The following is a 27,577-nucleotide window of genomic DNA, read 5'->3' as shown; positions in this document are numbered from 1 at the left end:
ATGAAGAAGATGAAAATTGTATTTGAGGAAAGGAAATTACGCAGTAACTGTGTCACATATCTCGGTGGACACCCGTCAAAATTCAGGGGGATTGGGTGGGGGGTTCACTTTTTGACCTAAAGTGCGGTCACTGATGTGTGGTTAAGATGTTAAGCTTCGCCTCTAAGAGTGGAACGCTACAGCGTCTTGCAACGCTGCCAGGGAGTCCATAGAATGCCATCGCCCATTCGGCTCTACGCCTCGCTCGTCGGTAAATTGGTTTTTGAGGAAAGGAAATGTATCTGTCTCTCATATCTCGGTGGACACCTAAACCTCGCCGGAAGGGAAGGGAGGAGGATGGCAGTGAGCGAAGACACCGTATTCACTAGACGCGCCTTTGTTCATTCCAAACTATCGAGCTGGCATGGCGGAGTGGATAGCATGCTCGTCTCGCACTCCGAAGACCGGGGTTCGATTCCCGAGGTTGACCAATTTCCTACTCTGTTTTATTTATTTATATGGCCTGATTAGAAAAGTTAATTAGGCTAATTGGGTAACTAAGCAATTAACTAAGCTCAGTCCTATTTAGAGCATCACTGTATGATCCCTTCAATTGGTTGCATGGTTAACTAGCCAAAGTACAATTGGCCCCGTTTGAAATTGGCGCACTGTGACGTCACGACCGTTTCGACCAACTGAAAAGCGTGACATTTCTGTCGACAACTGCTGCTTACAACGATGAGACATTAAAGGCTTTCGCCTTAAAAGAGAGAGTAAAGACGCGCGTCGCAACAACCGCGTCCGCCGGAACGGACGCTGGCTGAAAAAACAGATACACGGCCGCAACCAATACCTCCTAGAAAGACTTCAGGCCTGCGCGCTCCCAAATGTCACGTGACCAAGGTCATTTCCGGTAGGCGATCGCCTCTTCGAGAGTCGGGAGGCGCGCGCGCACGAAACGAACCAACGAACCCCGCAGTCGGCGCGCGCGGACCAGCGGCAGAAAGCCTGCCGTTGCGTGCATCGTTCTGGCGTTGTTCTGTGTTTCTGCACTGGGTGCGCGTTCCTGCGCATGATCGGCGCGCGTGGTGGTTGTCAAGGAGTGAAGTGCGGCTATCAGCATGCCTTACAAGTGCTGTGTGCCGAAATGCCGGGGAAACTACGACGAAGACTCGAAAATTCAAGTCTTCTGACTTCCGAAGGACGATGCCCAGCGGAACAACTGGCTGCGTGCAATACCACGCAAGGACTACCAAGTTACAGCTTCTTCAAGGGTAAGAACTGCTTTAATTAGCTTGTTGTGTACCTTCATGCCCGCTTTTACGCTGCGCAAAGTTCATTGTCAGTGCGAGCATATTGAGCGTTAGGCCTAGAATCCGTTGTTCCGCATAGAAGGACGAGGCGACTCAGAATGCTTCCTACGGCTGACAAGCGAAATTATTTCGTGTTCATATTAAGGCGAAAGCCTTTAATGCCTCATACTGTCGTTAGCAGACGCGTCGGCAGGACTGTCGACAGATGCGTCGGCAGGAATTTCGACAGACGCGTCGGCAGCCGTGTCGACAGACGCGTCGGCAGGAATTTCGACAGACGCGTCAGCAGGAATTTTGACAGACGCGTCGGCAGGAATTTCGACAGACTCGTCGGCAGCCGTGTCGACAGACGCGTCGGCAGGAATGTCGACAGACGCGTCGGCAGCCGTGTCGACAGACGCGTCGGCAGGAGTGTCGACAGACGCGTGCACGTTAAAGAACCCCAGATGGTCGAAATTATCCGGAGTCCTCCACTACGGCGTCTCTCATAGCCTGAGCTGCTTTGGGACGTTAAACACCAAATACCATGTGTTTTCTGCGAAAAGTGTTCGTTCAGCCTGTGCTTGCGTCAGGAAAGAATCTGCCAATACCATAAAAAAAATATACCTTGAGCACGTATACATAATTAATGTCCTTTCGGAGAGACTGTGATATCTTTTTGTGGTACAGTCCCCTGTTTTCGTTTTTGCAGGTCTGTGCGCTGCACTTCCATGAGAGCTTTATTTAAAAAAAAAACAGTCTATCATGACCCAAGGACTGGAAAGGTTATCGAGACCACTTTGCCGGTGCCACGACTGGACCCTAGCGCTGTGCCTTCAATATTCAAGGACTGCCCATCATACCTGTCCACACCACAGTGTTCCAAAACAAGAGAGGACCATGTGCTTGTTTGTATGTGGAGTGTTTATTGCTTTGATTTGTTCTCGCAGTGCCATATTATGGGAAGTAACCAAGTTCCTCATTCTAGTCGATTGCAATTGTTTTTCATCATATATGTTTTGTGCTTAACCGTATGTTGCTAAAAGTTTTGTGTTATTTTGGACTGCGAACCATGACTGCCTTCGTTTCCTTGATGTTTGTTGCAGTGACCTGTTCTACTGTATGTGACATGGTCTAAGTCTTAAGTGTGACCATGAGTACAATTTATGTTTTCATATTTAAAGGGTATGTTTGTTTTACAAATCTGTGGTTACTACCTGGCAGTTCAATTTTGTTACCTTGATGCTTCATTAGTTCTGTTTACTGTATGTATATTATATTGTCTTACATTTATTTATAGCGCCTTTGCATGCCCATGACCAATAAACCGAAATTTGTCTTTTGGTTGACGACTAAATTTTGCCTCATTCTTGAATATTCAGCAAACAATAAACTCCCCATGGGAGCGGTAATTGTAGAACGCTGCAATAGGCACCATTGCACAGTTTTGCATGAAGGTGACGATCGAGTTGCTGTTGCCTCCATCATCCCGAATTCACGTGACGCACGCCGCTGAAGCTGGAGCCAGCGAAGCGAAACAACTGCACTGCAGAATTCTCGCGTCTTGTATCAGTTATTAACTCACCTAGAGTAGTTTGTCAATCTTACTTCTCTAAAAAGTGCACTGCAGCTGACCAGGCCCCTAGGTATTTCACAGCAGGCTCTTCCTTTCGTTATAAATGAGCGCACGCCTATCTTTTTGTACGCTTGTAAAGCGGTCGCACTCGCGCTTAATACAGCGGTCGATAGAGAGGGACTAAACCATCCTAAAAAAGCGACACCAAGCGCGGCGGAGGAAGCGAGCGACGCGGCCATCCGCCTACTGGATGTGACGTCACTCGCGCAGCGCGCAGGCCTCAAGTCTTTCTAGGAGGTATTGCCGCAACCCGAAGGCTGCAAACCGAATCGTCACCAGGCGAAAAAGCGTGTATTTGATGGACATCGGTATTTACACCCTTTAGTCACGTGACACTTAAACGCCAATTACAAATACGCATCTGCAAAGCAAGTCACAAAACAATCCGCAAAACTGAAACAAGAACCAGGGCCACACACAATAATATTTTGCGAAATTTGTTTTTGAGGAAAGGAAATGCAGCAATTTTGTCACATCTCGGTGGACACCAGAACCACGCTGTAAGGGAAGGGAGGATGGCAGGAGTGACCGAAGAGAGAGAGAGAGAGGCGCCGTAGTGGAGGGGTCTGGAATAATTCTGACGGCACTGAGGTCTGCATACATGCAGGAATGCGAAATCGTGTGTTTGGAGGAGTAGCACTCAAATCTCGACATCTATGTGGACACCTCCCCCGCGCCTTAAACCACGCAAATGAAGGTGTGTATATCATGGTTCGAACACCTATCGCAAGCTAACCTCAACCTTCACATTTCGAGAACTCGGTAGATACCTCAACCGCCCTTTAAGGATGGAATGAGTGGAGTGAAGGAAGAAAGGAATAGGAAACTGAAAATTGTTTTTTGAGGAAAGTAAAGTACCTGCCCCACCTCTCGGTGTAAACCTATATCATGGTTTATGGGAAGGAAAACTCGTCGCGGTTGTTGTTGCTGCTGCGAGTGAAAGAATGATGAAAAGAAAACTGGACGGGCCTGCCGACTGGCTCCAGCTGAGCCACCACCGCAGCCACGTGCAAATAGAAGAGAGTTGAAAGATATAACAGCAAAGAGTGAAAGAAAAGACGGGCGTCGCAACAACGCGTCCGCCAAAGCGACGATTGGTAAATTGGTTATTGAGGAAAGGAAATGGCGCAGTATCTGTCCCACATATCTCGGTGGACACCTGAACTGCGCCGGAAGTGAAGGGAGGAAGGTAGGAGTGAAAGAAGGTAGAGAAAAGGAGGTGCCGTAGTGGTCTCCGGAATAATTTCGACCACCTGGGGATCTTTAACGTGCACTGACATCGCACAGCACACGGATAACGACGCTGGCTTGTTGTTGTAGCGACTGAGAGAAGGATGAAAAGGAAAATGCACGGGCCTGCCAACTGGCTCCAGCCGAGCCACCACCGCTGCCACGTGCAAATAGAAGAGTTTTAAAAGATCAGAGGAAAGAGAAAAAGAACAAGGTTAAGCCCAGTGGATGCGAAGCAGCCTTCGTTTTGCATTCTTATTATTAACGTCCTTAGCGTTTGGAGGCATCTTGACCGCATACACGCCCGGCGCAAAGACGCTGGCGCGGTTGCGGGCACAGAGACTGACGCAACGGCGGGCGCGCGCCGATTGGCGTGACGTCACATATCACGTGATGCAGCGATGATGGCGCCGCCGCCGCGTCGCGCGCGACGGCGCGAACCGAGGCGTGGAGGCCTCCGCCGGGCGACGTCCGACGGCGCGATATAAGGCCCCATCTGCAGCCGGTGTGACGTCATCACGTGGCGTCACATCATGTGATCTCACTTCAAGGTAGACGCCCTTTCTTTCAAGGCCGAGTTAGCAATTCACGCAGAAGAGGTTTCCATCGCTTTGGCAGCCTCTGACACCTCCTCCAAATACATAATCACCGACTCGCGAGGGGCTTGTCGAAACGTCACGCAAGGGTGGGTTACTCCCCTAGCTTATCGCATTTACCAAAATTGTAGCCGAGACTCGGATCCCGCGCATTGATCTATCGTTTGGGCTCCAGGTCACCAAGGTGTCCACGGAAATGAGGCAGCCGACGCCGCCGCCTGCGCGCTCTCTCTCCGGGCATTTCCCACGGGACCCGACGCCGACCAGGACTTCGATTTCAATCCGATTTACACTTTTGAGGAAATATGCGATTATTGCAAATCCACGCACCAAACTCTTCCCACCCCGTGCGAAGGGCTGGGGAAGGTCAACGAGCGGGTACTCCTGCGCCTGCTCACCAACACGATGTTGTGCCCGGCAATTCTACAGCATTTCGATCCTGAATTCGACGGGCGGAGCTCACACTGTGGGGAGGTGTCTGACACCTACCACATGGTGTGGGCCTGCCAGCAGAACCCATCCCTACCCCCTATCCCGAACCCCACCCGAGAGGACTGGGAGGCGACCCTGTCCGGTTGCTGCACCCTCGAGGCCCAAAGGGCCTTAACGCAGCGCGCCCGGGCTGCGGCAAATGCCAATGGTGTGCCTGACTAGGCATCCCACCTAGTGTTTGTAAGGGCGTGACCCTTCCGGTCACGACCCCCAACACCTCTCCCTATGAATAAATAAATGTTTTCACCACCACCACCAAGCCGCGCTCGCTCCACCTCCTCCCTCGACGCTGGCTGGCGGCGAGCGCTGGCATTAGTTTAGGAAGAGCGAATCAAGTGGTTATTCCCGGGACACAACTGGCGAGATCCAACGGTCGGAGCGGCGGTTGGCGCGTGGTAGGTGGTCGTGGAAACATTTATTGCCCAGCACTGCTGTGGGGGCAAACCCTTCCCCCCCCCCCCCCCTTACGTGGCCGGAGGCAACCCTTAGGGGGCTGCCCTTAAAGGGCAAATGACAGCCCTTGGAAGGCTATCCGCTTCAAGGCGTCGGTACTTATTTGGTGCTGGTCAGCAGCAGCGGGGCTGGCCAGGGGAGTCACCCAGTATTACTCCGCCGTGATTGCGGTGGAGGGTGTAGGAAAGTAGGGCACGTGAGGAGGATGTGAATAAAGTCTCCCGGTTTCCCGCAGAGCTCACAGGAGGAGAGGAAAGTCTCATAGTATGGCGGCACAGTCACAACTCCGGCGAGCCTCTAGTTACAGGTTAAATCCAGGTCGGATTTGACCTTCAGCTTTGCATGCGAGAAGTGCAGCTTTTCGCTGCAAAAACAAACGCGCGTCGCAACAGCCGCGTCCGCCGAAGCGACGACGCTGGCTTTAGTAGCAGATACAACTCTCCTCTGTCTGAACATTCCATCCAGCTGTTCTCGCTAGCCCGGACCCGGACGTTCAGTCCAGGGCCACGGCAAGAGCGCAGGAGGTCGCCGACAGACTCAAACTGCAGGCCACCTGGAGCGGCTGAAGTACCCGAGAACATCACGAACGTATTGTTGACAATAAAGCTTTCTCTCTCTCTCTCTCTCTCTCTCTCCAGCGACTGGCTAAACTCGAGTCACTGGACAGGCCCATGCGCTCTCCTTTTCTTTCTTCCATCAATAACAACAACAAAGGACACCCGCCACTGGCCGACCTTCATGCGGCCTTAAGGCGCTTGAGTTATCCACCGAGATGATGTTAAACAGCTACTGCGCTATTTCCAAAAAAATCAGTTTTCTTATCAAAATTGTGGTGCAACCGTTCGTCGTACAGCATTCCGAAAGGGGGGGGGGGGGGGGGGGCTACGGCCGTTCGTGTGGATGGGTAGTGCGTGTGTCAATGCACCCAGAAACGATAATGCTTTCGCATTCCCGCTAGTAAGTATAGTTCTGAGTGTCTATGGGTTGACAGTCCTGGAAGTACCGGCTACATTTGGTTATTTCCAGTGCCACAGCCCTTAGTGTTGCTGACAGAGACGTTTATCTCCACAGTGCTGACACATCTGCACTGCCACCGGCCAAGATCCCAGCAAATAGTTCTCAGCATCGAGCCCGTCAAACGTTGGCTTACAGATCCTTGAGAGTCCTGCTAAGATTTGCGGAAGCGACGAGCGGACGCACATGATTGTTTCCACGCGTTGGTGTGTGGTATGTCACGTCGGTTTTAACGTCCCTGAGAGGCAGTCACTCTTCAAAGCTAACAGCTACCACATATCAAACTGTCCGTCTTAACAAGAGTATCTCAAATGAGCGCAGTGGCATGAAGGAGCAGGATATACGTTGCCTCGTACATCAAAATGTACGCAGCGGACAGGCTAAAGCTGGACCGTCTCGTCAGAGGCGCATTCAAATGCGCATTCGGACTGCCTTTAAATATATCCACAACCTGGCTTTTGGCCTTGGCTGTGCACAACCCCATCGATGAACTAGTGAAAGACCACCTAACCTCGAAAACAATCCGGCTCTCCTCCACGGAAGCGGCGGACAGAGCACTACTCATGTATTCGGGCCTCCCGCTAGATCCATCTCCAAATTCCGAATTTTCGGCTCCCATAAATGCGCGGAGGAAACTAGTCATCCCCTATATCCAAAAATATGTATGCGAAGTGTACCACCGAAGGATGGCAAGAGGTCAAAATCTGCATCTGTGCCATCATTCAAATCCCCGGGTCGTCTACACAGACGCTGCGGAACATGGTCACAAGACAGCCATAGCTGCAGTAGTCACAGACAAATATGGAGCAGTTAGGAGTAGGCGCCGTAACAGAAGAAGCACAAGAGAGGGCCATTGCCCTGGCTATTTCTACGGGTGACATCCGCACAGTTATCAGCGACAGTAATAAGATAGCCGCCCGCAACTTCGACTGCGGCCGTGTCTCCCCATGGTCACAGGTTATCTTTGAAGGTACTCCAGCGCTACAATCGAGAATAGCCTTAGTCTGGAGTCCAGCTGTCGCTCACTCTAGACTCCCAGGTAATACCCACACTTCAGCCGATGGTTGGCCTACCAGGCGAGGAAATTACTGGGGCGAGAGATGGCGTCTGGATCCATGGAGAGCCCCCAAACTTACCAAGAAATGACATCAGCATACCGACTGTCGCGGACCCTCTGTCCTCCCGCGCACAAGTCGCTGACCATAACTCAAACAAACGCGTGGTGACGGCTGCAGACAAATTCCTAACAGCACCCGCTCATACTCTCCATAATACGCCCAGCTACCGAACTTTGGGAATGTCAACACCTACCCTTCACACAACCAACAATCACCGTAACCGGACAGTGGGAGGCACCGTTGCGCATTTCGGAAGCCATCGCTCAAGAGAGAACGATCACCTGGACTGCAGGGGCCGCCACGGGGCAAGGGCTTGCGTCCATCTGATCTACAGCCCTTCCCTGAAGTCTCTCAAAATAACTTTGTTACCTATATACGTCGTACCTCCAACTTAAGTAGAGGCCCAGCTGGCATGAAGGCTCCACATTTTTCCTTCGGGCCGCGTTTCATTGAAGTCGGTGTTAAACAGTAAAACAGTATTTCATTTGGATTGAAAACTTTCAAAAATTCAACTAAAAATAAATAATGACTTCGTTGCATCGCGAGAACGAATTCAAGTTCAGAGGCCTGCAGAAAAGGACATACGACTTTTATTATCATGAGCTCTTAACAACCCTAGGTATCGTATAATATGTAGCTTTGCTCTTAGCCCCTTCAATTAAATTCACATTCTCAAATAAAATGAAGAAGCACTCCTAAATGGCATTCACATAAAGGAAATAAACGTCTAAAGTTCACAGTTGAGTCAATGGTGTTTCTCCTACAAAAACTTAGGAACTGTCATGTGTCTAAAAGTTACTTTTTTTTAGTAATTTTTCTTGCTATCACTTGAAGCTTATATATATGCTACAAATTATACTTTCCAAAAAGTAAGCCAATTTCATACACAGCGCATGCAAGCCTAAGCTAAGGGTGCGCGCTAGTTGGTCATCCAAGACGAACAATTGCAGCACGACCCAGAAAAAACTAAACTAATACAAGTTGACACATAGCGCTGCAGTAGGCGTTGCGCTGAAATTCTTCAGCGTACAAGGCCGTGTAGTGGTCTACGTAGCTTCACTGTGTACTACTAAGCCGATAACGACGTACACATTACTTTATCTGCGCTTGGCGCATGATAGCCTTAGCCGCTTATGCGCCGTTAAACCCAACACAACACAACACACACTTCATCAACTTTTCAAGAAAATTTCCTTTTCTCATACTGCACTCTGTTTACAAAATAAAAGGTAAAGCTGCTATAACAACGAAACAATAAATTTTCTCTTCTTAGCTGGGCCATCTGTTCCACCTCAACTTATTGATAACCAATTTTTCACGCCGCAACGTTGCGCTTGGAGTGGAAAACTAATTGCGTGCCGCATACGTCGCGTTCCTTCTGCGGACAATCGAACCGCGAATTCTTTTTCTTCATCAACTTCGCAATTACAAGTCACGCGGGTCGTTCGGGAAAGTTTCTTGTCCGAGCGAGGATGCGTCTTTACGTAATGTTTTATTGCCAGTCTGTACCTACCAGAATGTTATCCCCCTTCAAAGCATCTCGAATTCCAAGGAAAGAAATCTGGCGCACTTTTCTGAAGGTCTCGGCATGTTTCCCTGCTCTGATTAATCCTATTCAGTTCTTTTCATTATATTCCGCCCGGACAAAGCGCCCTTAATGACACCGGCTGTCGCAGCTTATCTCTCGCAGCTGGAATAGAAGAAGGCAATTAATTCCGGTTTCAATAGAAGTGTTTTGGGTGAGTGTTTCCGCCTTTTCATTGACTTCAGGCATGAAGCTTGCTTTCTTTTGATAAAACAACTCCCAAGGCTAAACTCCTTAGAAGAGCGTCAGGCGGACTCAAGTCTCTCTTTTGACATCACTGAAATATTGACTAAAAAAGCAAACCGTAACATTTATAATATCTTAAACTTACGCAACAAAAACATTACACATATAAACAAGAAATCTTCCATTGTGAAAGGGTCAAAGTAGCGGGTGTCATTTTGCTGTCGGCGTACCCTCGTCTTGCACTAGAAAGCATTGAAACCGTGTTGCAGGACTTCTTATAAACGCGTGGAAAATATTGGACGTTTTAAAGAAGCGGGTAGTATTCAGCACAAGATTTTTAAAAATACAATGGTTAGAGGGCGCAGACGTTATATAACATGCATGTCTATTGCTATTCCAGATACATTTAGGACTGTGATCTCATTAAAGTTGTCCCATATTTTCTAAAGAAATCATGTCTCATCTACATTTTATAACCACATTTTAAGCCCGTTTAAACAATGTTTTTTTTTTGGCGCTTATCTGGACAAATGCAAAATTTCGCTTTAGTTCTGATAAACTTATTTTTGTGTCAAATTTGTTTGCTTCATTTTGTTTAATTTGTTCGTTTAGCACAATTGTAGTGGTATGCAGAAGAATGGTGGTCCTAAATATTAAAACTTCACATTTGATCCCGGTTGTAGGCTTCTGACCAGGCAATTACTGTTATCGAGTTTCGCTTGGTTTCACATCACCACCTCTCAATGTCAATGAATGCTCCTTGAAAAGCAGGAAATACAGTTATTACTGAGTTCTCTGTGGTTTTGTCTTATCGATTGGAACAGGGTATCAAAAGGTGCCAACATCGGCTTCCTTGTTCGTGCGCCGAGTATTTTTCGTTTTTTTTAAGCAACCTTTGTGCACTCTAGTGTCACTCTGCTTGAAATATTCGATGCGATATATGTGCACTTAGGTCTAGATTTCAAGTGAGAGATTAAATAATCAGATACCCTACTCTACGCAGCTGGACTCATCAAAAACATTGGGAAAGCAGAAATACAGGGGGTAGCCCCTGCATTCCAGGAGCAACAAAAAAAAGGAACTGCGGCAGACAAATGAACGAAGCGAAAATGAGGCTTAATTGTAGGGAAGTCGCGATTCCGGATCCGGAGTACACGTCCGGCCACCCATCAGGAACGGAAATTTGCGTCAAGAACGGAAATTTACCGCAGCCTGTTTAGGCCTCCTTCCCGCACAGCATGAAAGGCGGTTGAGGGATGTACACTTCTGGGTCGAAATCCGAGACCCCGCTGCCCGGAAATTGACCTCTATGCCGTTAAACCCTCCCTGAGCGCTGACTATGGATGGCTTCTCGTACGTCAACGACCACTGAGTGGTTTTCTCCCAGTGAGATAATCCTTTCAAACGAGCGTTCACGGTTTGATCATATGGTCAGGCAGGCACCTTAGGGAAGCTATCCTGCCAAAAAAAGATTCATGCACTATTGCTTTCCGAAAAAACGGGTCGAAAATGGGGACGATAAATCGTAGAGAAATCACGCTAGAAAATCGGCGCTCTTCGCGGAAAGAAATGAGCCATTCAAGCTAAATAGTGAAACTGTTCTTAAGCGTTGCCTGTATTAATATTTATTATTCAAACTGACAGATATGTAATTATACTTCAAAATCCCGTTCAGTTTGTAGGGTCTGCTCGCGGGCAGGTCAAATCTCGCGCCGCTCACCGCGGGTAGCCTCGGACCCCTTCTTCCCGAGTGGTGGGGCGGGGGGAGCGAGGCTAGGAGAAAGCCTTCATAAGGCACGACCGGGAAGGCCCGCGCCTTCTCGCTCTTGGACCAGCCCTGCCAAAGGACCACCTGACCCCGCTGCCCCAACGACGACCGACCCTGATGTGAGAATAAACCTTTTCATACAAAGACCTGCCTCGAGTCACTGCCTGTGCGTCCCCGCGCAGAGGAATCGCCCACAAATAATGGCGCCCAACGTGGGGCTTTAATTAACACCTTGTGGACGATTTCTCTGCCGATTTTGGGACGTGCAGCCAGACTCGTGGCAGGCCCTCTTTGTTCAGGGCCACGCCGGACCGATAGGGTTAAGGAGCGGGTCAGGCGGAATGTTCGCGGGGTAGCGACTTGTGTAGTGTTGTAAATTTGTTAGGGGTTTTGTGTTATTTATGTAGTTTTCGGGTGTTTTCTGTTGTGTATTTCCGTGTGTTTGTAGATAGATTGTTGTGTATATGAATGTTCTTGTTGCCATGAGCAGTTAGCCGGTGCGGCCGGACAGTTAGCGCGAACTATGCCTCCCAGAAAGGATGTTTCAGCCACGGCTTTGGATGGCGGGGCAGCCGGTAGTGAGACGGCCGACGCGGCGGCCGTAATGGGGCAGGTGACTGAGATGTTTGCCGCATTAGCCCGTCAGCTCGGTTCGGTGGCTGGCGCCAGCCAGGCCGCAGCATCGGTAGCATCGGCGACAGCATCGCGCCCGCGGATAAATATGGAGGTCCCCTCCTTTTCTGGGTACACGGACGCGAAATCAGTCCACGAGTTTTTAGAACAACTCGAGGACTACCAGACGGCTCTGGGCGCCCCAGATGACGTAATGCTAGGGCAGGTCCTGCCTGTAGCACTCGTCGAGAGCGCGGCGCGATGGAGGCGCTGCCAGCCGACTTTACAGTCGATGGCGGACTTCAAAGACCGTTTCCGCGCCGAGTTCTTGCCGCCTGATTATGAGCGCCGGATGCTGGAGGAGCTCGCGTTGCGCACCCAACACCCAGAGGAAAGCCTCCTCGAGTACGTACGCGCAATGCAAGAGCTGTACAAGAGGGCAGATCCGACGGCAACCGACCGAGATCAGGTTGCGCGTGTGATCAGGCAGTGCCATCCACGCTTCAAGCCGTATCTGCGGGGCCGCAGTTTTACAAACCTCGAGGCCCTAGCGCAGGAGGCCAAAACCGTGCAGGCGGATTTTCTGGCCGAACTGCGCTACCAGCCGCCCCCCAGGCCGGCCGAATCGCTGGAACCGGGATGCGCATGGGATGGAGGCCGAGAATGCGCGATGAGGGCTCGGCGCGCCGAGGTAATGGCCGTGGAAAGGCAGGCGGAACCCCCTGTTGTCCCTTGCGCGCTGGACCCGTACGCATTCGAGCAGCGGCGTCGTGCCGGCCTCACAGGCCGCGCGCCGAGCGAGCGTCATGAAGGCGCGGAGAAAGGGGAGAGTCGTCCCCAACCGCTTCGTGGAACGAGGGGTCCTCCGTCCACGCGGCGGGTGAACGACCGGCTTTGCTGGAATTGCAACCAGCCCGGCCACATGGCACGCGAGTGCCAAGCTAGGCGTATGCAGGGAAACGCCCGACGCTGGCGGTGATGTCTGGTGGCACCGGCCTTTCACCGTCAGCGGGAGAATTTCATGGTTGTCAAGGCGCTAGTCAGGAAAAGAACTCCCGCGCCGGCGACGGGGAGGCCTTTGTCCCGCTCGCCTGTAGAGCTCAGGGAGTCGTTCCGCGCTCAAGCCCTTTTATGCTAGTGCAGTTAGCGGGTCGATGCTACTCTGAACTCGTAGACACGGGCTTAACGCTGTCACTGATCGGTGACGAGGTGTACGAGGCCTGCCGGATAGGTAACATCCGTGTCAGACCGGCCGAAACCCCGCTAAGCTTAGCAGCTGGGGCGGCAAAGGCAAAGGGAGCGGTGCGTCTTACGATGCGCTTTGACGGCAGAAAGCGGAGACATCGCTTCGTCTATATGCCTGGCTTGTCGATACCAGTAATTCTGGGAAGGGATTTTCTCTCGAGCGAAGGCATTGTGCTCGACATGGGGGAGAATGGCTATCGTTACAGCCAGCTCGCCCCCCTCATTCCCTTCGAAAGCGCATCCTTGCCCGGCTGTCCGGCACAAAAAGTGGGTGTCCACACCTGTGCGACAGAAAGGCAGGTGAGCTCCCTCGAGATGCTGAGAGACGGTGGCCCGTTAGAAGCGATTATTGCGTCTTTCTCAGGACCCAGTAGTCAGCGCCGAAGGCTCGCGGAAACTTTACTCCCGTTTTCGGATTGCTTCACGGAGAAACCGGGCAGAACCGACCTGCTTCAGCACGAGATTCAGACGGGTGATACGCGCCCTTTCAGGTGCAACCCGAGGCCGTTAAGTGCGCATAAGAGGCAGCTTCTCGACTGTGCCCTTGACGAGATGATTGACACCGGTGCGGTGAGACCCTCACAAAGTCCCTGGGCGTCACCAGTGGTTCTAGCGCCGAAGAAAGATGGATCGGTCAGGCTGTGTGTTGATTATCGTAAGCTCAACTCACTGACGCCTACGGTTGCGTACCCTTTTCAGTCGATCGAGGCTGTGATGTACGCGTTAGGGAACGCGAGGTTCTTCACAGTCCTAGATGCAAGCAGAGGGTACCTGCAGATTGAGGTGGCCGAAGGTGACATTGAGAAAACCGCATTCACCTGCCACCGCGGGCTCTTCGAATTTACTCGACTCCCGTTTGGTTTGTCTAACGTCCCGAGCACGTTCATGCGACTGATGGACATCGTGCTGGGCGATGCAAGGTTCAACTACGCCATGGCGTACCTCGACGACGTTGTGATATTCTCACAGTCGTTCGAGGAGCACCTCATTCACCTGAATTCCGTTCTCGATAGAATGAGACGTGCCGGTCTAACCATTAATCCAAAGAAAGTGCAGTTGGCATCGAAGAGAGTGAACGTCTTGGGCTTTGTCGTGGATGATGGCACACTGAGACCGAATGATGACAAACTGCAGGCAATTCTGAACTACCCCTGCCCCATGGATGTGAAAAGCTTGCAGAGGTTTTTGGGGATGGTTGCGTTCTACAGGCAATTCATCCCGCGCTGTTCGGAGCTTGCAAGGCCGCTGAACCTGCTGTTGCGTAAAGGCTCGAAGTGGGTCTGGGGCAAGGAACAGAGTGACGCATTTGTTGCCTTGGCTCGCGCGATAGCGAATACCGCTAGTCTGCGCCTCCCCGACCTGAACAAGCAGTTTGTCTTGCAGACAGACGCTAGTGACTACGGTGTTGGAGCTGTTTTGTTGCAGGAACACGAGGGCAAACTGCGCCCTGTCGCGTTCGCTAGTCGCACGCTCACATCGGTGGAGCGGAATTACTCCGTGACCGAAAAGGAATGCCTGGCGATCATGTTCGCATTGTCGAAGTTCGACATGTACCTAGACACAGCGGTCTTCACCGTGCAGACAGATCATCAGGCATTGTCTTGGTTAAAGAGGCTCAAGAACCCCGCAGGCAGACTCGCGAGATGGGCGCTGACGTTGCAACGTTACGCGTACGCCATCGAGTACCGCCGGGGCAGCTTGAACAAGGTGGCCGATGCTTTATCGCGCGCACCGTGGAATGCTGGCGGAAGCGCTTCAGAGGCGCAGCCCAGCTTTGTAAAAAGCGGCGTCACCGCTGTTGGAGAGGAGGAGAGGGCGGACGGGAGTGTCGCGCCCGGTTTGGAGAGAGAGGAGACGGACAAAGGTCCCGCACTGTGCTGTGAGAGAAGGGAAACACAGCAGCTCGTGGCGGCGACCGCTCGCCTGCCTAGGAGCGAGGCAGAAAGAAATCTGTCTTGGGGAGTAGCGGTCAGTAGAGAAGAGCTGATCGAGGCCCAGAAAGCAGACGGTCTTTGCCAGCGGGTGCTGAAGGAGCTTGCGAGCAGCGCAGCTTGCACCGGGAACGCTGAGGGCAAGTACGACGCGTATCTGCTGGGCGATGATGGCTTGCTGCTCCGCTATATTCCCCAACTTGACGAGGAAGAGGCGATAGCATCCCCTTTCCGAGTCGTGGTCCCGAGAAGGTTGCGGAAACGGTTCCTGCAGTACTTCCATGACTCAGCGCTGGCAGGCCATGACAGCGGCAGTAAGACTTACGACAAGTTATGCCGTGTCGCTACCTGGCCAGGCATGAGAAAGGATGTGCTGGGATACGCCCGTACCTGCCCGGTATGCCAGGTAGCCAAGCCTCGGGCGGGCAAGCCCGCTGGCATGATGAAGGCGGTAGTTAGCAACTACCCGTGGCAAGTGGTCGCGTGCGATATCATGGGACCCCTCCCTCGGTCCGCGCGCGGAAACCAATTCATCCTGGTAATAACGGACCACTATTCCAAGTGGGTTGAGGTTTTCCCCCTTAGGAAGCTTGTGTCGGAACGAATTTGGGAAAAACTGTTGGAGACTTTCACTCGTTTCGGTTTCCCTTCCGACCTGATTACAGACAATGCTTGGTATTTCACAAGCAAAGTCTTTGTAGACTCTTGTCGGGCGCTTCAAATCCGCCACAGGAGAACGAGTCCCTACCACGCTCAGAGCAACATAACCGAGCGGGTGAATCGAAATCTGAAGAGCATGCTGGTCGCGACGACCGAGCAGCACAGAGATTGGGACGTGCGGCTGTCCGAACTGGCGTTCGCTACAAGGACAACCGTGAACAGGTCAGTGGGTACTACACCCGCTTACTTGAATTTTGGGAGAGAGATCGCTTTTCCGCTATAGAATGGCCTACTCGACGCGGCGGGGCCTGCGCCCCCTCCGCTTTCGCAGTACGCGGCAAGGCTCCGGGAGCGCCTGGAGGCAACGCAGCGAGCAGCCCGCGAAAACCTCGATGTCGCGCGCATGGAGCAGGCGGATCAGTACAACAAAGGTCGCCGTCACGTCGTTTTCAACACGGGCGACTTAGTACTCAAGAGAGCGCACCCACTTAGTAACGCAGCGCGCGGTTTCGCCGCGTCGCTAGCGCACAAGTGGGCTGGGCCGTACGAAGTTACGGCACGGACTACGCCGCTCACCTACCAGCTGCGGTTGTTGACAAACGGCGAAACCGCCGGTCCGGTGCATGTCGCTGATTTGAAGGCTTTCCACCTTCGCAAGGACGATGGCTGCGAAGCGGTGGAAAATCAGCGCGATGCGGCGATCTCACCCCTGCGAGGACGAGCAGGTAGCGGTGCGGTTCGCAACCGACGCTACAACCTGAGGACCAGGTAGCACCCGTGTCTCTCGATTAATAATCACTCGCAGTGCTCTCGCCCTCTCAGTATGTCTTCTAGGAAGCTCCAGCGGACCGACGCCCGTGGCTCGGACTCCAGAAGGCAAGGCAGACCACCGTCGAACGGTGGCCGCCATCAAGGCGCGCCACCCCGCTGGCGGCAGGAGCCGCGCGAGTGGCGCAGGTTCCACGGCCGCGGTGGCCCCTACCGCCAGCCAAACCACGTGCCTAACCACTGGAGAGCACCTCCCAGTGGTGCAGGCCAACGCAAGGGCGCCAGGGATCATCAAGCGCAGGGCACCCCTCAGCACCCAGCCGGCGCTTCGGCCGCCGAGCAGCCGCAACCCAGGCGGTCCAGGAGCCATCGGCCGCTTGTAAAACGACGAGGAGCGGGCCGGCCTGTGCTCGCTCTGCGGCACACTTGTCGTGCACCGGCTCCGCCATGAGGCCGGTGCGTTGCGTACCTGGCATAACGGCGACTGCAGCACCTTTCCCCGCTGTGCCACTGCAGAGGGTCAGCCCGGAGGAGGCGGCCCTCCGCATCCTCCAGTCCAGCCGCCCAGACCTGCTGTCCCCGGCGGCCGAGGAGCTTTGGAGGGCGCTGCCGGCAGGGCCCCCAGTGGAGCCAGGCGCCTCGCTCCCCCAGGCGGCTCGTGAGGAGCCCATCCAGCTAGCGGTGAGCGGCCCCCCGGCGAGCACCCCTCCCCCTGCGACGACTCTATGGACCCGGACCCGGAGGTCATCGAACGCCTACTGGCGGACTCCCGGGACGGACGTTTGAGGGGGGGGGGGGGGGGAGATTTAGGGTCTGCTCGCGGGCCGGTCAAATCTCGCGCCGCTCACCGCGGGTAGCCTCGGACCCCTTCTTCCCGAGTGGTGGGGCGGGGGGAGCGAGGCTAGGAGAAAGCCTTCATAAGGCACGACCGGGAAGGCCCGCACCTTCTCGCTCTTGGACCAGCCCTGCCAAAGGACCACCTGACCCCGCTGCCCCAACGACGACCGACCCTGATGTGAGAATAAACCTTTTCATACAAAGACCTGCCTCGAGTCACTGCCTGTGCGTCCCCGCGCAGAGGAATCGCCCACAAGTTTCAAGCCTTGGAACTCTGGATGCACACTTCTAGTTAGCATGGCTGCCACCACGTGCTACGTGGCGCTGAACCCTCAAAATCACGGCGGGAATTTCGAACGTTCTGTACATCCCATTGATATTCTATGGCCGTCAGAAATAATTGGTGTGAGTGTATGAAGCATTTTAGAGGTCATATTTGGCAGTGAGAAAGAATAGTACGCCATAATATAACCACCAAGAGTCATAGAGAATTTTCGGAAGCGCTGCAATCAACCCGGAAAGATAGAGAGAGAGACAACGAGGAGTGCTCGTGCTTGTGTTCATTATAGAGCTTCTTAAAAGGGTCGTATATGCAACAAGTAGCCCGATTCGTCACACTTCGCACAGGATCTCTCGGGATTCCCCACTTTTCTCAAAATAACTAGTTTAAAATATCCCCATTGCGTTAATCACTGTTTTCAACTGGCGGCCAACGGACGGCGCTGAATGTTGAATGCCCAGGAAAGCGGGTCATGATTCTACCGGAAGAGAAATGTTGCACTGAAAAAGTATTGGCCCCCACTTCAGCGTGTTGAAACGGCTACGAGATAAACTATCGTTGCTTTGTGAAGAGTTACTTGTGGGCACAAAAGGGTAAGAAAAGTCGCAATATTGAACAGTTTTCAATAAATGCAAATTAACTCGCAAATGAAACATTGTGAGTTGTGATTAAATCAGGGTGCACCCCGAATTTCTACGCATTTGTATGGGTTATTAAGCGTTCTGAAATCATCAGTATATTGACATTTCTGCACTTGAAGTCCATCAAAATTTTCTAAGAGCAGCAATATTTTTTCTTTATGTGTAATGAGCTGGAGAACTTCTCCGTGAAGCGTTGTACAATAAGAATACTGCTTCGCACATAAATTCAAATCCACGATGAAATACTTACTTAAACGCGACTGATGCCCAATTACTCAAGGTGCCGTTTTCCATAACCACTATCTATGCCGTCTTGTGCGATATGATACAAGGAAAGTATTAAAATAAAATTTTCCTCCCATCAATCTTAGTTCCAATTGGAGTTAAAAAACGAGTCACACGCTTGCCACAACCAAGTTGTTACTCGGCCATTACTATTATTTTGCTAGTCACTTAGAATAAGGGTGTACAGGGTCCAAAAGAATGCAAACGCCGCAGGAGGCGGCAGAGAGTAATGCGAACACATGAGATTAAAAAGTTCGCGAGAATAAAGCAGCCACAGCCGGTGCAGGAGACTGTTTGGAAAGCATTAGAAAAAAAATTTCTGCCGTTAACGCAGCTCGGGCGAAGATTATTGCTATTTATACCTTCATCTACTCAGTAAAAACATCACAACTGAGTAATAATCTCTCCTCTCAGAAATAGGTTCGATTTCTTAATATGGGGATACTTGTCTGCTGCTCACTGAGGTTTAAAACACACACATCGAAAGTAAAGCAACCCAGAAATAATTTCTGTATATAAAATTAGCTTGCCTCTTTATAACATCCCAGCACAGCCAATTAAACACTTCGAATCACATTTTTTTTATTACACCCACATTGCACAGCACTCGCCCCAAGACAATTAAGGCTTTTAAAAGCGAATGCCCATTAACAGACCATGCTAAAGGAGCAACTGACAGAAGAAAATATTTCATCAGGATAATTTGCTGTGACTTCTGTGCTTTAACTAAAATCTGGTAACACCGACTCGTTTGCGAGCTATGTTTGCCTCTTCTTTTTGTTTATTCTGAACTACGCTTCTTACTTTTGCCTTCTCTTATTTATTTGTCCGTCCCTTTTTTGGATTGCAAAATGAGTTACTGTTTCAGGTCCTACTATCCCACCATTGTTTATTTTTAAAATGACTTTGCTGCGCGTTCTCTTCTCGATACTCCGTCAGAGTTTCAACAGTTCTGCTGTAACCTCAGTAATGAAGAAAAAATTTAAAATTGCCTTCTTCTGTCATGTTTAATTCTTCGACTAAGGCTGCACGGCGGAGCAAACGCGAAACAAACCATTTTTATTTTCCACAGGCGACTGTTTAGCTTCGCTACGTGGTAGGTTAACATTTCTTATTAAATAAAACGCTCTAGCTCTTGACATTAACAGCACCCTTTTCTGACAACATCTACAGTCACTTTCTCAAGTAAAACGGGCCGATTGTGGCCCAGTCAAAGCCACTTAGTCGCTGAAACTTTTTCTGATCCGACGTGACCCCGGACGAAGCAAAATTCTTGTGATGCTGGTCCACAGAAAACAAGGCACTCTTGCTTTCCAAAAACAATGTATCTGTCCTCCCGTGTTGATCTGTCGAAAATCTTGTTTGTCTCACGGTTATATATATAACCCTTTAATTATTTTCTTTATTGTGCAAGCATTCCTCTAACTGATAACCTACAAGAACACCTTGCTTGTTTAACCGCTTTACGACCTCTCCTCACGCGTTTGCATTGCATGTTTTTTGCCTGTCGAAATCTCAAAATTTCAGTCTATGTAAACGTATAAACTGCCTGTAACGATGGACAGATAATACAACCGCAACTCTCCACATACCGTTTTTTTCTTTAGGCATCACACAACCAAACTTTAAAAAAATTGGTGCATATACGGCGACAGAACCACTACCATCTCTCAGTAGCGATAATGTCCAAATCATTCTCAGAAGTGCTAGAGAAAAGAAAGTACAACCTCAGCTTGCAAGAAAAGAACTATCAGCCGCTACTTCCAGAGCTTCTAGACTTCGTCTGCATCTCCTCCAGCAAGATGCGACAAAATTGCGAGAACATAAGCAAAGAAACAACGAAAGTACAGATCCTCTGAAAGTGCAGGCATCCTTCTGCATGCACAGGATCAATACGTGAGCCAAAAAGAGCCGTCCAGACGTGTCGAAGATTGACTGCAAACGGGCTGTTGCGTGTCCGTTATCCGAAATTCAATTACTCGCAGAAGATAAAGGACTTTGGCCTTGCGCCACGCCTCGGAGTGATGCTTTCCAGCTCCTTTCGCTAATTGTCCCGGCCTTAAGCGAAAACATTTCCTGGAAGCAGGGTGCCATCAGACCTATAGATACTTTTATTCACATTTTCACAGAACGTGCAAACCCACCCTTATGGTTTGCATCTTCTTATTCCTTCGATGTCTTCCATTAATGCAGCATCAGGGCCATCTGCGCGAGCTTTTTACTTTAATAGTTCTTGTGCGGCGGATAAAAATGCTCGGTTTCCAAACCCTTTCAATCTCAACTAAACTGCACTTTGTACTGTTGCTATTGTCCCCCCATGGTGCATGATTTACTTGGAAGAAAGATAAATTGTGATTGTTACGGCTTCTTTCAGATTATGCAAGTTATTCGGAACTAAAGAGATTCATTTTGTCGGTAGAAATGCGGACTAATATACCTGCCAGAGGTATTCTTACTTTTTTTCCTTTAGAACACCTCAATGAAATTCGAAAATAAATTTATTATAATATGAAACAGTGTTAGCAGTCGGTGTCGCCATACCACTTTTGCAGAAATAATCATTTTTCAAGCGTTACCGCATCTGTCATAGCGTAGCTTGTTCACATCACAGCCGCAAAATCTCGTTAAACTACAGAGTGTCACAGAATTGATATGTTAATCGCAATTAATTATTGAAGAATATGTTTAGATACCCAGTTCGGAGCTGCAAACATATTCCTCCCATTTCGCACTCCACTCCGAATACGCTACATGTGACGTTTTTCCTCTCACTATCCCGCTACCGCACGTGCCTGTGATCACGAAAGGTATTTTACTGTAGTGCTACTCTCCGGGAACGTATTTCAGAACCACAGAAGCATAAACATCCGCCCCAGATGGCAAACTGATGGCATACGTTGAAAACGTACGGAGATATAAGCCCGGCAGGCCACACATGTAAACACAAAGCATGGAAGAACAAGCATCATCCGGCCATCTCGATCCTTGCTTTCCAGTACGTCAATAAAGGTTGAATTCAGTTATGGCAGACTTAACAAATTCTTTTGGGTGATGAGACAATTCTTATGTGATTCCAGCTGAACAACAAGTCATACTCATGCTTGTGCGCACTTCCAATGCGGAGTACGAAACGAAGAGTTTAATGCATGTCGGAGGGTTGTTTTCATAGCTTGCTTTGAGTGCTCTTTTTGACGCCGAGAAGTACTAAAGGAGACAATCTACTGCGGTTAAATGTAAAACTTGCATCAGCGTAACATTTGCTTCTTTGTGTCGTTAGACGAGCCTACAGATCGAAATCAGAGAGAAAACAAGAATTTCTTGTCACTTTATTCAGATCCGGGTACGCTGAAGCACCTCGGACAACAAATTGAGGAATTTCCTCTCACCTTAATAAAGATGAGAGCTAAAACTCGTAAAAGCAGGCTGAAAGATCTGCATGATAGCAGGGCCCTTTGTACAAAGTCATGATACCGTTTTTGCTAGCAAAGTACACGGTTATGGGAGAGCTTGTGCGTATAAATGAACAAAAAATACGAGATCACTGCGGTAATCCGCATTGGTAAAATGTGAAAGCATTGACGCCTTCTCGGCACTCGTCGCCTTTCTTTGTCACTGTCTCTCATTTTCTTTTCCGTTGTTAATTACTTTAACTACATAATTTGCATAATTATCTTATGCTGTAATTAAGCATGGACTTAATTACTCTGATTATACAGTCTTTTATATCAATCAACCATTTTGTTTGTTTTTTTTTTCAAATTTGGCGCTGTGGTTGCTTTACAACTTCTACAACTTCAGGTACGGAAAAGATAAACTGCCGGTGGAGGGTTATCCTGGATTTTCGCCAGGCGCTATTTCATACTTATTGCCATCGACACTAAAAGAAATCGGCGATACTATAATAGCGAACACAATCCCTTCCCTCATGCTCGTAATTCTCCCAACAGGCGAGCTTTCACTCGACCGTCTGGCTTTTTTGTTGAGAGGAAAGCTTCCGCACCTCACGACACGTCCAGAAAAGTTGCGAGACTGACAAGCAGCCTGCGGAAAATCTCAGGGCGGGCTTACGGAAAGTTGCGGCCAGCAATACGCAGCAGACAGGAAAAAAAAAACCTGGCCTCTCGCTTCGTCCTGCTCTCCCGTGATCCTTGCTTGAAGGTCTTGCATGCCGAGCGCTAATTACGAGAACGCGGGTCCTAACCTCACGGGCCTTGACTGAAAAGCGACCGACTACGCTCGCCAGAACGAGCGTGTTTATAAGACACAATAAATGGCGCACATGCAACCACCTATGCGCGTGTGCACCAGTTAATGTGTCTGAGTCGGCTCTCTAACTTCTCTTGTGAGGCCACACGTTCCAAAGGGCTGATGCATGCGCCAGTTCTTGGCTCCATGTCTTTCAGTTCCGTCAACACACGTGCGAATGCTTTCGCATCGCAATCAGTGTGAGAGCCACTCTAATCAAACAAATGATCTGGGCGATAGTATTTACCTACCCGGCGTTTTATTGAATATAGAAATAGAATAGAAATAGAAATAGAAAGTATTTATTTAGCATAAAAAAAAGAAATACAAACACAGAACTTCAGGGACCCAACAAAATTTGTTTAAGGGTCCCGACCACTATAAGCTGTTACACATGATGTAGACGACAGCAACAAATAACAAATAAGGCAACTATATAGCAATAAGCATGTTACAGCAGTAGGCACTGAATACTAGTGAAAACATGAAATAAACATATTATAATTAGAAAAAAAAATACAAAAAAAGCACTAAAGAATGTACGCTAGGTTGAGCTTAGTAGAAAATGTTTTAATTGTTTTTGAAAGGCATGAAGTGTAGGTGAAATTTGAATGTTATAATCAAGACTGTTCCACAAATGAGGACCCGTAAATTGCAACGTTTGCCGGCCATAATTTGTGTGTATGGTAGGAAGCAAGAGCCGATGTCTTGTAGTAGACGTGTTGGTGCGTAGTGAGCGATGAAGACGTACTGTAGTTAAATTGAGTGTGTTGTGAAATATCTGATAAATTAAGGAAGCGGTATTGTAAGTTACTAGGTCGTATACACTTAGGATACCAAGAACGGCAAACAATTCATCTAGATGAGTATGCTGAATGTTTTGCGCGACAATTCGAAGAGCTCTTTTTTGAAAAACATATAAGGGGGCGATGTGAGATGAATATGTGCATCCCCAAACAGATATACAGTAATTAATATGTGAATGGACAAAGGCGTAATAAAGGTTAACAAGTACATCAACGGGGAAAAAATTTTGCATTTGGAAAGCGCATGCAGGCCGTATGAGGCTTTTTTAATCACTGAACGGACGTGTAAATCAAACTTGAGATAATTATCTATCACAATACCCAAAAATTTTGTGTTGTTAGCATGGTGAATAGGCCGGTTATTGTAAATTACTTCTGTATGCTGAGAAACAATTCTTCTGCCAGAGTCAAAAAGGATAAAGACGGTTTTATTAGGATTAAGGTTATTGCATTCGCCATGCACCATTTATGTACATTTTGTAATTCTTTATTTACTTTTCTAATCAGGGCACTTTCATCGCGATCTGCTAATACTAAAGTCGTGTCATCAGCATATAATACAGTTTGGGCATAAGTTAATTGGGAAGGCAAGTCATTGATATAAAGTAAAAAAAATAAAGGTCCCAACACGGAGCCTTGGGGAACCCCGACATTAATCACCTTTGCACTCGACTGTGAATTTCCGAAGAAAACAACTTGATGACGGTCCTTTAGGTAACTTTCAATGAGTGTTAGGGGTGTGCCGTTGACGCCGTAACCAATTAACTTTTCTTTAAGAATACTGTGATTTAGAGAATCAAAGGCTTTGGCGAAATCGATAAATATGCCTGCTGCTAGGGAACCTGAATCAATAAACTTCCTAACTATGTCAACAAAGGTCGAAACGGCAGTTGTTGTGGAATATCCTTTTCTGAACCCAAATTGGTAGGGTGACAGAATACTATGTTTTTCTAGGTAGCTGTTAAGTCTTGCTGCTAACAGTTTTTCAGCGACCTTGCTGAAAAACGGTAATATTGATATTGGCCTGTAATTCTGGATGTTATCTTTTTCTTTTGACTTGTATAATGGAAGAACTTTCGCTACTTTCATTTTTGCCGGAAAAATGAAATTTAATATGCGCAACGGCATATTAAATGCTTGCCGTCACGTCAGTAAGAACCATTCTTCTTTCCGCGACAGGTTCGCTACCAGGTCTCACGCAAACCTTGCAATATTGCGTTTGGAAATATTTTATTTTCCACTCCGCATTCCAGCCAGCATCTTTTGTAACCAACAAATGTCCGCAATATATGAAAATGACCTTGAAGCATTGCATTTAAAGATCAAGAAGCGTTCGAAGTGGCTTGGTGATCTGAAGTGAAGCATGTTGTGATGCTCTGAGAAAATTAACGTATGTGAACTAAAATGCTATATATCACGGTCTCTTTTAAAAAAAAAAAACATAATAGCATTTTATACATTTGCATAAAGTTGTTGCTCGCCTGCAGAACCTCAATAAACGCTTCCAGGAAATGTATTGGAGCATGCGGGAAATATCGCGTTCTCCACAAGCAGGAAGGGGTCCGCAACAACAGCAACGCGTTAAATAATACACAGGTCCACCTATTTCAACCTGGCTTCCTGAACACAGCGTTTTAAATTAAAGATTAACTAAACAATGCCATTCTCAGAAGCACAATGTCCCGTAGATAATACACGTCTCAAACCATGTCATTCTAGGCGATGATCGAATACCACCAGAAGGGTGGACAGAACTGGCAGACTTTGTAATTTTATATCTTTTTGATCATCCCTCTCAGAAACATCCGATTCTGAATTCACGTATTGCATGAAAAGAGAAATATCCAGCTGTCGAATAAACATTGACAATGCTTAAAACATATTCGTTATGGACGTGGACTTGGCAGTGAGAGCTATGATGGTAAGTCATACTCGCGGGATATCTGTTCCTACCGAGCTTTAAAGCCCTCATTAAACAATACGCACTCCACCCTTTTCCCATATAATTGCTCACAAATTGCCACGTGAGGGCGTATCTGCCCGCAGCAGAACGTACTGTCCTGCCCTGCTGCTCCAACACAGCTGTGACGAATTGGATGCGTTAGGCCCGGTTTACCGCTGTACCGGACATAGTAAGCAAAAATAAATGTTTCATTATTAATAAAAAATATTTAACTACTTACACACGCCTCTTGATTAGTACCGACATTTTGACCGAAAATAGTAGCTGCACTAAGAACATATGTTTCCTAAGCTTTATGTTCCACGGGCTTTACATTCTAAACCACGGAGTAGTTTTCCGTCATCCCTACAAATACCAAGCTGAGGCCATCCAGTGCTTTTTCGCGAAACGAATTAGTAATGCTTCCCTCATCCTGGTGGCCTGTTCGCTCCGTATTGCGGTTTTGGTCATTAGGGGATGGAAGCCATTCGCCAAAGCAGCAACCAGACCACAGCGTGGAGTAGATTCATTTCGGTTAGTCTTTTTTTCAGCAGATCCGCCATTCGCCCTCGTTTCCACTACGCCTAACTTGATTCGGTCCTTTCAGACTCACGTCGTCTCTCGTACAGCGCACTCTAGCTCTGTAGTATGCCACTTCCGCGCTAGTTCCCTAATATTGAAATTCAAGTACGACTTGGTAAAAGCGCTGCACTGGTTAATATGTCCTGTCTCACCACAGTTAGCGCGTAGATTGGTGGCCTCGAAAATTCGCCCCGAAATAAAATTTGTAACCACGACTGCTCAGGTCTACACGAGGAGCTGGCAACTCTATTACGACAGATTCGAAATCGAAGTCTGTTTTATTCCCGGAAACGGTGGAAGTAATTTGGCGTCCGAGAGATGCACTGAACAGGCTTAACTTTGCAGCGCAGGCTTTAAGCCGATCGCACAGCGACCAGTCGGTCGCCTTTCTATTACTCGCCAGCGTGTTTTCACTCAGATCTGAGAGGCATACGAGCAGATATCCGCAGTTTTCTTCCATCCAGATCTCCTTTTCTATTCCCCTCCTTTTAGGTAGGCGATACGCCAGCAGACACGGGAGTGGTCAGGAGTAATATGGGCTTCTTGGCACATGATTCAGACAACAAATAGGTGTAGGATAAGCGTGCCTGGTACACGCTCTGACCCCAACATCAGGAATGAATGAATAAATATTTATTGACAGAAGTGGTGGTAGAGACTGTTACAGTTAGGACTCATAGTCCTGTGTCCGGCAAGTTAAAGCGCACTTTTCAACGAAGTTTTTGCCTAGTTATCTTCTTGAAAGGTCTTCAACAAATTTTTGACTCGGAATGGACGTTTGCATTATTATAATGCTGTTGCGTTTAGCTGTTTTCGTCACCTTTCATATTCCCATATTAGGTCTTTTCGTTTCTTTACCGCAGCAGCCCATGCCTGATAAAGATAAGCGCTGGGCTTCTTCGGGTGGCAGTTCCTCGTTTGTTTTGTCCCGTTTGTTTATCGTGTTCTTGTGCCTTACATTTTAAAGCTTACTGTACAGAATGTGCTGGGTTCGATTCACTGCATCACTGAACCCAGTTTACGTTTTATTACCTACAAACATTCACCTACGTAATGGGCGGATTTTGGGGAAGATAAACCCATAAAGAATTACAAAATTTATGGCAAATGAAATATTTTGTTTATGGCCTTGAAGAAGTTCACCGGATGAATTGGCTTGTTTTTAATATGTTTCAGCTCGCTTGTTATCGCACTTTCTACTCTACATTTGTGTGACTCACGTGATTTTGTTTCTACTTAGTGCAGCTGGGGATACTTAATTGCCACGCTTTTCACTCGGGCTTAGATATGTTTCCCCGCGTTTTTTCTCCACGTTGCGGTAAAAGACATTTGATGATAATGATTTAGCTACCAGTATTAGTAAAAAAACTTGTGACTTCCAGTAAACACTGATT

General features: G+C 48.7%; 1 long non-coding RNA gene across 1 annotated transcript; it reads left to right on the top strand.

The window, feature by feature from the left end:
• Window positions 1-822: 822 nt before the first annotated feature.
• Window positions 823-2,628, top strand: LOC149364399 (uncharacterized). The gene is made up of 2 exons (XR_016289179.1): window positions 823-1,253; window positions 1,984-2,628. It is a non-coding gene; the product is annotated as an uncharacterized LOC149364399 (long non-coding RNA).
• The last annotated feature ends 24,949 nt before the right edge of the window (window positions 2,629-27,577 follow it).

The sequence above is a fragment of the Amblyomma mixtum genome, chromosome 2 (assembly GCF_055824585.1).
Source record: "Amblyomma mixtum isolate Tamu chromosome 2, ASM5582458v1, whole genome shotgun sequence".
Classification (NCBI taxonomy): Eukaryota; Metazoa; Arthropoda; class Arachnida; order Ixodida; family Ixodidae; genus Amblyomma; species Amblyomma mixtum.
The sequence above is the reverse complement of the archived record's forward strand: the minus strand, read 5'-3'. Positions and strand labels throughout refer to the sequence as shown.